Raw genomic sequence first — 11,732 nt, forward strand, 5'->3', positions numbered from 1 at the left:
GCAGTAATAGCAGTAGTAATGGCAGTAATTGAAATAATAATGATGATAGCAGAGGCAGGCAATGGCAATAGTAGTAAGAGAAACTACAATAGTGGCAGTAATCCTAGCAGTGACTAGCTACATGGCTCTCTCAGACTCAGTTTCCTCCTCTGTAACATGAGGACAATTATTCCCTCTGAGAACTGTTATAAGAAACCAGACAGAAGGCACATCCAGAGCCTGACACAGCACTTGGCACCTATTAAACTTCCATGGCTACTACCCATTGCTATTACTGTGGTTACTGCCATTGTTCTTTTCCTGCAAGCCATTAAATCCATTATTGTTGTGAATAAATACCCAAGTCATTCTTACTCCCCCGCAAAAAAAAGTTTTAACTGTGTTACCCAAGTAATTCAGAAAATGAAATTTTTGGTTTTAGTGTCAGGGATTCATTCAGATGTCCACTCCTCAAAGAAGTTGTATTAGTCTCCTATTGCTGCTGTAGCAAATGACCACCAACTTAACAGCTTCCAACAACCCAAAGTTGTTACTTTACAGTTCTGAAAGTCAAACACTAAACTGGGTTGTCAGGAGACTGTAGAGGAGAATGTTTCTTTAGAAGTTGCCCACAATCCTTGTCTCATGACCTCGCATCACTCTGATCATTGCTTTCATCACCTCTCCTTTAACTTTCCTACCTTCTCTTTCTCTTACGAAAAGATCCTTAACATGATCATATCTGCAAAGTCTCCCATGCCATGTCAAGTAACATATTCACAGATTCCAGGGAGTAGGACATGGGCATCTTTGAAGGGACGCTATTCTGCCTTCCATAGATGCCATGAAGAACTAGCCAGAGAAAAGACTGAGCTGTCTCCACAGAGTTCCCCATTCCTTATTCAGTGTTTATATATCCATTTCTGATCTCCTATCCTCCTCTGATCCTCAGTATGTTCTGCAACTTCTCTGAAGATGAGTTTCTACATGTGTTAAACAGGAATGGCCACATCGTACGTTATCAGATTATGTGAGGAATAATTGATATATTCAGGGTGTAAAATGCTTAACAAGTTTTAGGGGGGAAATGCAACATAGAAATGAACAGAGAGGATTTAATTTAGAGTTAATAGACTCAAACTATTTTGAGATCTTTGGATTACAAGGCATTCCTCCAATGCCAAGTATGTGTTGGTGTTATGCCTTTGTTCTCACTCGGAGCCATATATCAAAAGCACACATTAGCTTCTTTTTCCCGTTTCAGATAAACTATCTAATTTTCTGCCCCCATGGATTTTCTGCATGTCTCCTCCCACCCCCCGCCAAACCTTCCTGTGGGAGAAGCACAGCTCATTTTCTTCACTAGATGTTCCGTGGGTGGGTAGATATGGCCTCTTTCGTCTTTTCTCTCCCTTTGTTGTCAAGCTACAGTTTTTGCTACCTCTTACTTGTTTTTTTGCTGTGTAGTCCTGACTCTGCCACCTCTTCTTTGAGCCTCATCAAGGTCTGCTCTGGCCTGATACGTAGGTTTCTTTCTAGTTTCATGGTCTCCAGGGGGGATGAACTTGATATGGTTATTCACCTGCTGAGTTAAGAGTTGGCTTTCCTGCACATGCTATATTATTTTATTCTGGTTACAGGAAGCATGCAGTGATTGTAGTTCCATGGACTCACACATGAAAATGGAGAAGAAACCACTGAGTGTCCTTCAGAATCCCTCATTCATTGCCCTAGCTGCCTGCAGGAGACAGGGATATATACCACTACACCCTGGGAAGAAGGTACAGATGACTCCACCTTTTGAAGTCGGCCTTCCCCAGAAGCCAAGGCCGGCAGAGAAGCAAACCTCTATTTGCTTTTTAAAAAATAGCACTAAAAATCGCATCACTATTTTTTAACATCTAAAAAAACATAACTGCATTTAGAATTATGTGATCCTTTCCTTTATCTCTTTCCCATGAAAAATAGTCATGTGGCTATATCAGGCACCATTCAGATATTTCAGACAGAGGGGATTTAATTCAGGGAAAGAATGGCAAATGTGTTGAAAACTCTGGGTAAGAGGAATGTGGCATTACCTCAAGACTGGCGAGTGCAGTTGCATTGTCCCTCTACTGAGATGAGCAAAGGGGTGAATGTGGTACTCCCCAGAGTCCACCAGCACACACTTGCTGCCGGAGTCCACCTGCACACACTTGCTGCCGATGTTGGAACTGATGGGTTTGCCATTGTATTAGGTACCAGTTGCTATGGTGCAACAAATCATTTTAAAACAGAATGTATTGAAACAACACACATTTACTATCTCACGGTTTCTGCAGCTCAGGGATCTGGGCATGGCTTGGCTGAGTCCTTTCTCTACTCCAAGGTGTTTGATAGGTGTCAGTTAGGTTATATTCATCTGAAGGCTCAAATGGAGAAGAATATAATTTCAGACTCATGTAGATGTTAGCATGATTCAGTTCCTTGTAGGGTTAGACCTCAGTTCCTTGCTGGCTCTTGGCCAGAGTCCACCCTCAGTTCCTTGCCACATGGATCTCATGAACATGGCAACTGCTTCATTAAAGCATGCAAGCCAAGCAGGCTGTAGAGATGGTCTTCTAGCAAAACAGTAGTCAAAATCTTTTGTAACCAATCTCAGAAATGTCATCCCTCAACATTGTTATATTCTATTACTTAGCATTAAATTACCCAAGGGTTTAAGATTACTCAAGGTTTATGAATACCAAAAGGCAAAAATTACTAAAGGCCATCTTGGAGGCTCTCAATTATAGCTAGTTAGCAAAAACTCAGGCACACAAGCTCCTACTGATGATGCCAGAACCACCACCAATGCTATTGAAGCCCTAGTCACCCACTGCTACCACTGTCACACCCAAATGAATGGCTTTCCCTTCCTTCCACTTTCCAATTCCCCCAAGAGTGCTTGCATTGACAAATCCTATCTAGAGTCCAGCTACCAAGGGGGTCTGGAATGGTTTCCAGCAGCCTGCAATTTAGGAGAGAGGAAATAAGGGTGGGAGTAGGACTAACAACAGACAGCAGCTGGCACAATAGAAAAAGGTTTTCTCCAGTCATTTTTATACCTCCCCATCCCACCTGCTCTTTTAGAACACCTTGCAATCCCCCTAATAAACTTCTGAAGCCCTAATGTTGTCTGCTCTACATGTCAGGGCCCACTCGCCACCATTCACTGGGACACCCCATCTAGACTTGCTTTCTCAGACTGTAGTCCCAGTTCCTGTCCCTCCCTACCTGTTTACCTTTGCACCTCCTTCAAAGCTTAGCTATCATATGTTCCCTGCCCTTGTCTTCTCAAGACTCCTATTTCTGCAAAGCAGCACTGGGAAGCTTTTAAGTTGATTTGATTCAACAAAGTCTATTATGGAGATGCTATGCTTCAGGCATTATGCTAAAGGCTAGAGATGCAAAGATGAAAAAGAAATAGTTCCTGCCCTTGAAGAGTATGCAGTTATGCTAGGGACACAGATGTCTATAAAACAAAGTGATAAGTGCTACATTATGGGTACACCCTGACAGATTGATTGACAAACCATGAAGATCTGTCTTCAATTGGCTGCAGGTTATCTGTACTCTTGGTTCTTACTGGGAAAAATTGCAACCTTGAACTCTCAGTCATATCCTCCTTATCAACTATACTTACAGTAAATAATTTATGAAGGTTTACCTAAAAGAAAAACAGCCCATTTATTACTTTAGATGTCCAGAAATTTACTATTCACGTACACAGAAGCATAATTCAGATTTAAAAAAAAAAAAAAACTACGAAGAACTAAAACAGCATAATTCATGGCCTGTTTTCACACCTCAGTGGAATTGCTTTTACTCGGCTGAACCTTGTTGTCTCATCATCTGCCTAAATTGAGCAACATTTTTAAAACTGCTGAGTAAATTTGAATATGTACCCTAAGTAGGAATGTTGGGAGTGTCCTTCCCTACATCACATTGTACTCATTTTCTAAGGACCCCAGGGGAGAAGTTCCTCTGAGATCTCAGATTCAGGAAAAGCCTTCTCAGAACAGCTCACTTGCTTTTGTCATATGGATCCAGCAAAATAATATCATTCATTGTTTCCATTTTTGCTTTAGCTGCTAGAAGCTTAGGACCAAATCTGAAGTCCTCTTCTGGTGACTGTGAGACTGGGTGGTCGGCATCTATTTTGCTGCCCTAGTTTCCCCTTGACCTTCATTCCTCCTTTATCCTTTCAGAGGTATGTAGGTAAGATATCTCAGACTCTCTGTAGAACAAGGAGGTTTATAATCATTGCAAGTAAATTGTACAGATTTATATGTGGTGCTATTTCTGCTTGGGAGGAAGGATCAAGAAAATCATAATAAGAAGTGATATTTAATCTGAGCCTTTGAAAATTGACATTTATCTAGTGTGGAAGGTCTTTCCAGGTCAAGAGAATAACAGGAGCAAAAACTTAGAGGCATAAAAATGAATGTGGTTTATTGAGATCAGATATAGAGGAAGGGAGGATATAACACTTACATGTTTATTTTCCTAATTAATGCATTATCCCTCCCAGTAAGAAGCGTACTTAGCCCACTAAAATGCATCTTTACACTGATAATTCCTTAAGGAGAGACCCTAATGATAGCAGTTTCTATCAGGAGAAATAAGTATTTTTTTAATCAAATAAGCATTTTTCTGTTTATTAAAATTACAAGGGCTTCCTTCTCTGTCTACGGAGAATGAAAGGTCACAGGCCTCTCCCACAGTCGGTACAGCCAGGGTAAAACCAGGGTAAAAGCCCAGCCCCTAAGCCCAGTTCACAGTCCTCTGCTCCTGCAAAGCCACTCCCTAGCCTGCCTAAGCCTGTGGTGAGGGCAAAAGGAACTGCGTGTGGGTAAGAGCAGATCTTAGACACAGGAAAAACACTGCTCTACTGTTTGGGACAAGACTGGCCAAGTTACTTCCCCCCTCATTTTCTTCCTACCATTTGGATGTCTGAGATCCAATGTTTCTTAGCTGATCTCATTGTTCTACAATATAATCACACCTCCTATCTTAACAACCTGCAATATTCATTGATTTTCCCAATCTATAAACCATCTATATACATCACCATAGACTCCCAGTAGCTACAGATGACTTTAAAAATGAGTCCTTCATCTTGCTACAGGCAGGAAATTAAGCCCGGTAATGTTGAGATATGAATAATTACAGCTACCTTTCATTATTTTTATTGCTTTATTCAGGTAAATATTACAATTACTTAGGCAGCTGAAAACGTCATGTTAAAATGTCAGTAAATACAGTAACAAATCTAGTTCTTAAGTGAGTCCCTACCAAGGCTTCATGCAAAGAGCCATTTGCTAGAATCACACGTGAAAAACACAGGGCCATTTGAGGATTTGGGGGTGATTTCCAGTCTGAAAAGCAGACTATTTAAGAAGAAAGACCCATCTCTGGGAAGGAATTAATGGAGCAAAGGCTTTTGTTGTTAGTTTAGTAAATTTCAAGGTTTTAAAGTGTTGCTTTTTATAAATACCAAGGGAGGGAAATTGGGTTAACTCTGTGGCTTTACCATTAGCTTTTACAGAGAACTTTAGGCCAGCCTGGGGCCCAAACTGAGGAAAAGTCTCATGAGGGGACCACATAGGGTGTTCAAAAGAAAATCTGCCTGTTATCCCCAAGAGAGCCTGGTCCTGGCCTGGAAAGGGGACCCCAAAGGGAATCCGCAGGAAAACACCGCTCTCTGTGCACAAGCAAGGAGCAGGGAGCAGCGGTGCTGCAGGAGGCGGTTAGTTAGATGTTAACAAAAAAAGGAAGGGAGCAAACAGAACGATTGGCTGGGAAAGGACAGGTTCATCGTGTCCTCGTCGGCAGGAATGACACCTTTCAGCCACCCCAGGGAGCAATGGGCACCTGTCAGCGGAAATAACAGGAAAAGAGAGAAGGACAGTGCCTTTCACTGTGTACATGCGCAGTAGAAGCCAAGATGGTGAACCCGAAGCTAAAATGAGCAGAACTATGAGGCATGTGCAGTAGAAGCCTAGAGGGCGACCCTAAAAGGGGGAGGAGAATAGCGTGGGAAAATCTGGAAAGAATATCTGACAGGCCCTTGTCAGCTGACAAGTCACATGCGTGTCTTTGGCCCCTTGACTGTGGCTCTTACACAAATACCACGGCCTGGGCAAGTCTATGTTGAAGAAGTGACCTTAGAAGAAATTTAAGTTAAAAAAATTTGGCTCTCAAAAGAATTTTCAATTGTTGTACTATTGATGTTTGGCTCTGTTGACTAGTGAGTTTGCTGGCCCCTTTGACAGAGGAGGAGCACAGGCCCCAGAAAATGCAGGAAAGAGACTGGATTGTTGAAAGGAAGCCTGCTCTGGCCTCTAACCCAAGGAAGCCTACGGAAGCTAGGCAGAGATCGATCCAGCGCTGCCCTCCTCAGAGCACACCCGTGCCTTTCTCTCCGGCACATACTTTTTGCCTTCTTTTCTCCTGAATTTTAAAGGTCCCCACAAGACCGGGGAACAGTAAACAGTAACTTCCTTTCCTGAGTCCATGCAGCTGCTACTCCAGCCTGCCCGCTCTCTGCCTCTCCGAGGGCATAGCAACCTCCATCTTGTACAAAACTGCTGTTGGAATTCTCTGCTATTGTTAGATAGTCCCTAGTCCTGTAAACTATGTCACTTTAAGTCAGTCTCTTATTCTATAAAATGCCTTTTTTTTAGTTCAAATAATAGAAAAAGATAAACTTAACTGTCTGACCTTGCAAGCTAGCCATCCACTAATATACTAATACTGATAGTAATTCCCATATTCTTTTGTTTTTAATACATTTTATTGATTTTTTTACAGAGAGGAAGGGAAAGGGATAGAAAGTTAGAAATATCAATGAGAGATAAACAACAATCAGCTGCCTCCTGCACACCCCCTACTGAGGATATGCCTGCAACCAAGGTGCATGCCCTTGGCTGGAATTGAACCTTGGACCTTTCAGTCTGCAGGCCAACGCTTTATCCACTGAGTCAAACTGGCCAGGGCAATTCCCATATTCTTATGCCAGGTATTAACGCATTATGTATTCAAGGTTACAACTGTCTGTAATAATAACTCACACAGAGCCCTTTGAGGTATCTGCAAACAAAGAGGCTTGAAAAATATAAATATGGGAAACTTCCTGTATGTGGTGCTCAGAAATTTGGAAAAGACACCTCCCTCTGGGCCGCACGTAATAAAGGACTCCTAATTAATTGGCTCATTAAGGCATCTTGTATCTCATTGGCTGATTTACGATACAACCATACTAGCTCTTTTCACTCTAATAAATCTTGCCACTGACACTTAAGATTCTCCTGTGTGTGTGTCCCTGAAATTATTTTCCCACAACACCATAGAAAAACATTTTCTCCAGGAACAAAATGACTGTCCTTGAATAAGAAAGAAAATGAACCCTTCTGTGAGCATTCTAACCTGAGATGCCCACACACATCACCCTACTATTTCCCACCTCAGACCTCGCCTATCTTCCCATGCAGTCCACATTCACCCACCTCCTCAGCAACCATCACCTGTGCCTATCACACTGCGCTAAGCATTTGGTAGACTGTGGGCAGATGGTCTTAAGATTTTGTCTTGCTTTATAGATTATCATCTGCAGGTCTTTCTAGGTTATCCCTGTGCCTGAGATTCATACAGTTTTCCCTGGATAGCTAGATGTGTATACACCATTGTCTAGACTTTCCCCAGGTACCTTAGGTCGAGACTATGAATACTTAGAATATTTATTTATTAAACCAACCGTATGTGACAAAAGACTACATTGCTTAATATATAAAAAGCTTTTACAGAGAAAAAAAAATGCCAACAGGTTTTACAAAGTATCTGAAGTGATTATTTCACTGAAAAGAGAATGCAAATGTCTTTAAAACATGAAAGGGTAATCAAACTCCCTCATAATGAAAGGAAAACAAACTGGAGCGATGAAATGCTATTTTTTTCCACACCAAATTGGACAAGATTAGAAATTTTATAACAGGTAGTAAGGCATAGGGGAAACCAGCAGTTTCATAAACTATTCATGGAAATGGATATTGTTATAATCCCATCGTAGATCAATTAGGTAACAGCTATTAGAATTTCAAACCCATATATACGTTGACCCTTCATTTTCATGTAGAAGAATTAATCCTTCAAAAATGCTATCTCACATAGAAACAAAAGTGGATTGCTAGGATAGTTATTGCAATGTTATCATAATAACAAAACAGAATATACCATAAATGACAACCAATATTTAGAGACGTCCAAATGTCCAGGATTCTATGCAGTCATTAAAAGGGATGAGATAGATATCAAAAACACATTGATTAAGTGGAAAAAAGAGGCTTGATTGCAGCACAGGTAACACCTTATTATTTGCCTGCAGTGCAGTTAGTCAAACCACCTCTTGGGCCCAAAACTCTTTATACAATCAAAGAAGCCCACCTTCAGGCAGCATGCCAAAGCAGTACAGGTAATATCTGGAAATTTGATAAGGATTAAAGGAAAAGGAAAACTCCTCAGGCAAGCATCTGTCCTTTGGTGTTCTAAAATTTCCATCTCATCGTGCTGAAAGCATACCAAAATATGATCTGGCTCAGAGCAAAGAGTTTGCCTAAGTTTGGCTAGCTCTGGAAAATGTCCTATTTTCATAATAAAAAATAAAATCCAGTTCAATTAAATGAAATAAAATATAAAAGCCTTTCACATTAATCCATAGGTATAAATATACAATAAGACACTAAATACTAATAGCTTTCTAACACATTTAAGTAAAGATTCAATTTAAAATAACCAACTCTTTTGCAAAACTTTACCTCTCTTTTCTCATTGCTTAATACAATCTCCTGTCCCCTGCTTTAAGAGAAAGATTTAACTTTTCTTCACTATAATTCAGATATCAAATAGCTTATCCACAGTCCCCTGGTTGCTAGCTTAAGGCAGCAGATATTGGAGTTCATTGATTTGCTGCTGGCAAATTGGAAGATTTAATGGTGTGACTTGCATACGTTGCTAGTTGGTGATCAGGTCTCACTAGGGTCTCTCCAAGTGGGTAAGGAATTGCTTCCTGCTAATCTTAGACAGCCACACTGCATCCACATCCATTTCCTCACTGATCCTAAACAGCAAGAATACAGAGAAAGATTATGTTTCATTCTCCCACTGCGTCTACATAAAACCCAATGGTCATCCCTTCCTGATCAGCAAGATGTTACCTTGGCAACTACTTTGAATAGCTCTTATTTCTCCTTTCTTTAGAGCTCATCATTTGTGTAAAAGTTATTTTGCCTCCTAATGACTAAGACAAGATAGCCAGCCTGCCTGATTCCCCCTGGTTCTTTCAGACAAAGGTTATAAAACTGGCAGCTCAGGGGCCAAACTCACCATTCAGGCATGTTTGATCACACAAAGGTTTTTTTGGTTTTGCTTATTTTTATTTTCCTAAGTCAACATATACAAAGCAGAAGATTTGACATGAAATGCCAAATTTCCAGCTGTCTTTAAAAATATTTAGATCGAAAAACACTGGGCCCACATTCTCAGCAATCTGCTGTGCTGCTTCACATTTCATTGGTGAAAACTAATCACATGACCATATCTAGATACAAAACATTCTGGAAAACATAGTATCTAGAGGGGCAGGAAATTCCCAATAACAATTTTATAAAATGAAAGGGAAAACACACATTTTTGTGGAAAGCTCTGCCTCAGCAGCCATAATATGGCTCGCTTTTTCTCTTCTTAGTTAACTTCCTTCACATTTATCAGAAGGTTCTTCTCCATCTTGTTGCCCATCCAAACCTCCACATACTTTTGGTTATATTTTACCTCCACAAGAATTCAAAAAAAAAAAAAAAATGTCCTGTCTTTTACATTGGTAAATAGCTAAAGTAACTCTCCCCAATGAGTTTGTTGTTTCATTGATGATATTTATTATAATCATTGTAACTTTAAAAAACAAAATTCGTTCTTCTCTAGTTAATCAGAAGGATAATTAAACTGTTTGCATTTTGAAAGTTCTTTATATAAAGATTTGCTAGGTCAGTATAACATCAAAATGGTCCCCCCTAAAAATAGCAAATAAATAATCAAAGGAAATAAGTAATAAAAAGTGGCTCAAATAATTAGTGTTGTGACATTATAACCTAACTACTCTCTCTATGATGAGTTAATTCTTTCTAAAGACATCTCTAGCTCCTGGAATCTAATGTGAGTTATGAGAATGACTTGTAGGCTTCTAAAAATCAATTAAAACTAACAATGTGAAGATAATACACAGAGAGGCTCATTTACCCATTGCAAGTAGCATAAAACTCACCCAAACTAGCTTCAGCAAAAAATCAAATTTATTGTTTCACTTAGGATAAAAAGGCCAGAGGCATACTTAGCTTAGCCAATGGTATCAGGAATATTTTTTCCCCACCTCTCAGCTTCATGTTGGAATGAAATGGCAGCGATGGTTCTAACACCTATATCCTCTTTAGGTCCAACACAGAAGATCAAGAGTTCCTCCATGAGGAAGACATCACTGTGGCTCACTGGATCTGATTCTGTCATGTGTCACCCTTAAACCAATCATTATAAACAGGAGGAATTTATTGTGGGTCTCATGCGTGGGGTCAGTTTCTCTTAATCCAAACTAACTATGCATTGAAGGTGATTCCCTACAGAGCAATTAGGGTGTGGTTACTGTTGGGGTCTGAGAAGGCTAATGCTTCTTGAAACGAATTACTTGAAGGCTAGCAACCTTGGAACCAGCTGAGAGAAAAGCCAAGAGTCGTGTTAGAAAGGCACAAAAATGTCTCCTTTATTACATGGTTTTAGGTTAACCAAGTGGGCTGGCTGCTCCTTGAATTAGCCAGACCTGCTGCATGGTACACATTCAGTCTTTCATGGAGGCCTGCTCCTGTCAGATTCATTGCATGGAGAGCTAGCTCTCGGCAAGCTGACAGGTAACAAATGAAAATGGAGAGAAAGAGGCTGAGTTTGACATGCTCAGACACTGCACCAAACCTCACCCATCAGGTACATTACCCTTTCTCCCTGGGGCTAAGGGAAAAGGGGGTACAGGAAGTAGAGAAAATAGGGGTATTACTCCATAGAATTCCCTACACATAACAATGGAGCAATGGAGAATAAATGTTTTCTTTCCAGACTTAATAGGAGAATAAGTGAATGGTGATAACAACTACAGATGTCCACTAGAAAGTGAGACCTATTTTTTTTTTATTTATTTTTTTTATTTTTTTTTTGCAAATCCCCACCCAAGGATATTTTCCCATTGATATTTAGAAAGAGTGGAAGGCAGAGAGACAGAGAGAGAGAAACAGCCTCCTGCATGTACTTCAACCAGGGCCAGGGAATGAGTCTGCAACCAAGGTACATGCCCTTGACCAGAATCAATCCTGGAACCTTTTCATCCACAGGACCTTTCTATCCACTGGCTAGGGGTCAGAATGTAACTTGATTATCAATGTCAATGTTTAAATATATTTTTAAATCATAAATCATGAAGAGGAAATGACTAGTCCTTAATGTCAATCCTGGCCAATTCCTGAAACGAATGCTTGTATCTTTTGAAATATTACCAGAAAGAACTATTTTTATAGGTAGGAAATGGGCATTCTTTTCAGCCTGGTATTGTACTCTGAAGGCCACAGGGAATCATTGACAGGTTTTGCAAAAGTTGAGTGTTAGGATGAAAAAGTGGACCAAAGATGAACTTGGCTATGGTA

Source organism: Pipistrellus kuhlii, unplaced genomic scaffold, assembly GCF_014108245.1.
Source record: "Pipistrellus kuhlii isolate mPipKuh1 unplaced genomic scaffold, mPipKuh1.p scaffold_m20_p_1, whole genome shotgun sequence".
Taxonomy (NCBI): Eukaryota; Metazoa; Chordata; class Mammalia; order Chiroptera; family Vespertilionidae; genus Pipistrellus; species Pipistrellus kuhlii.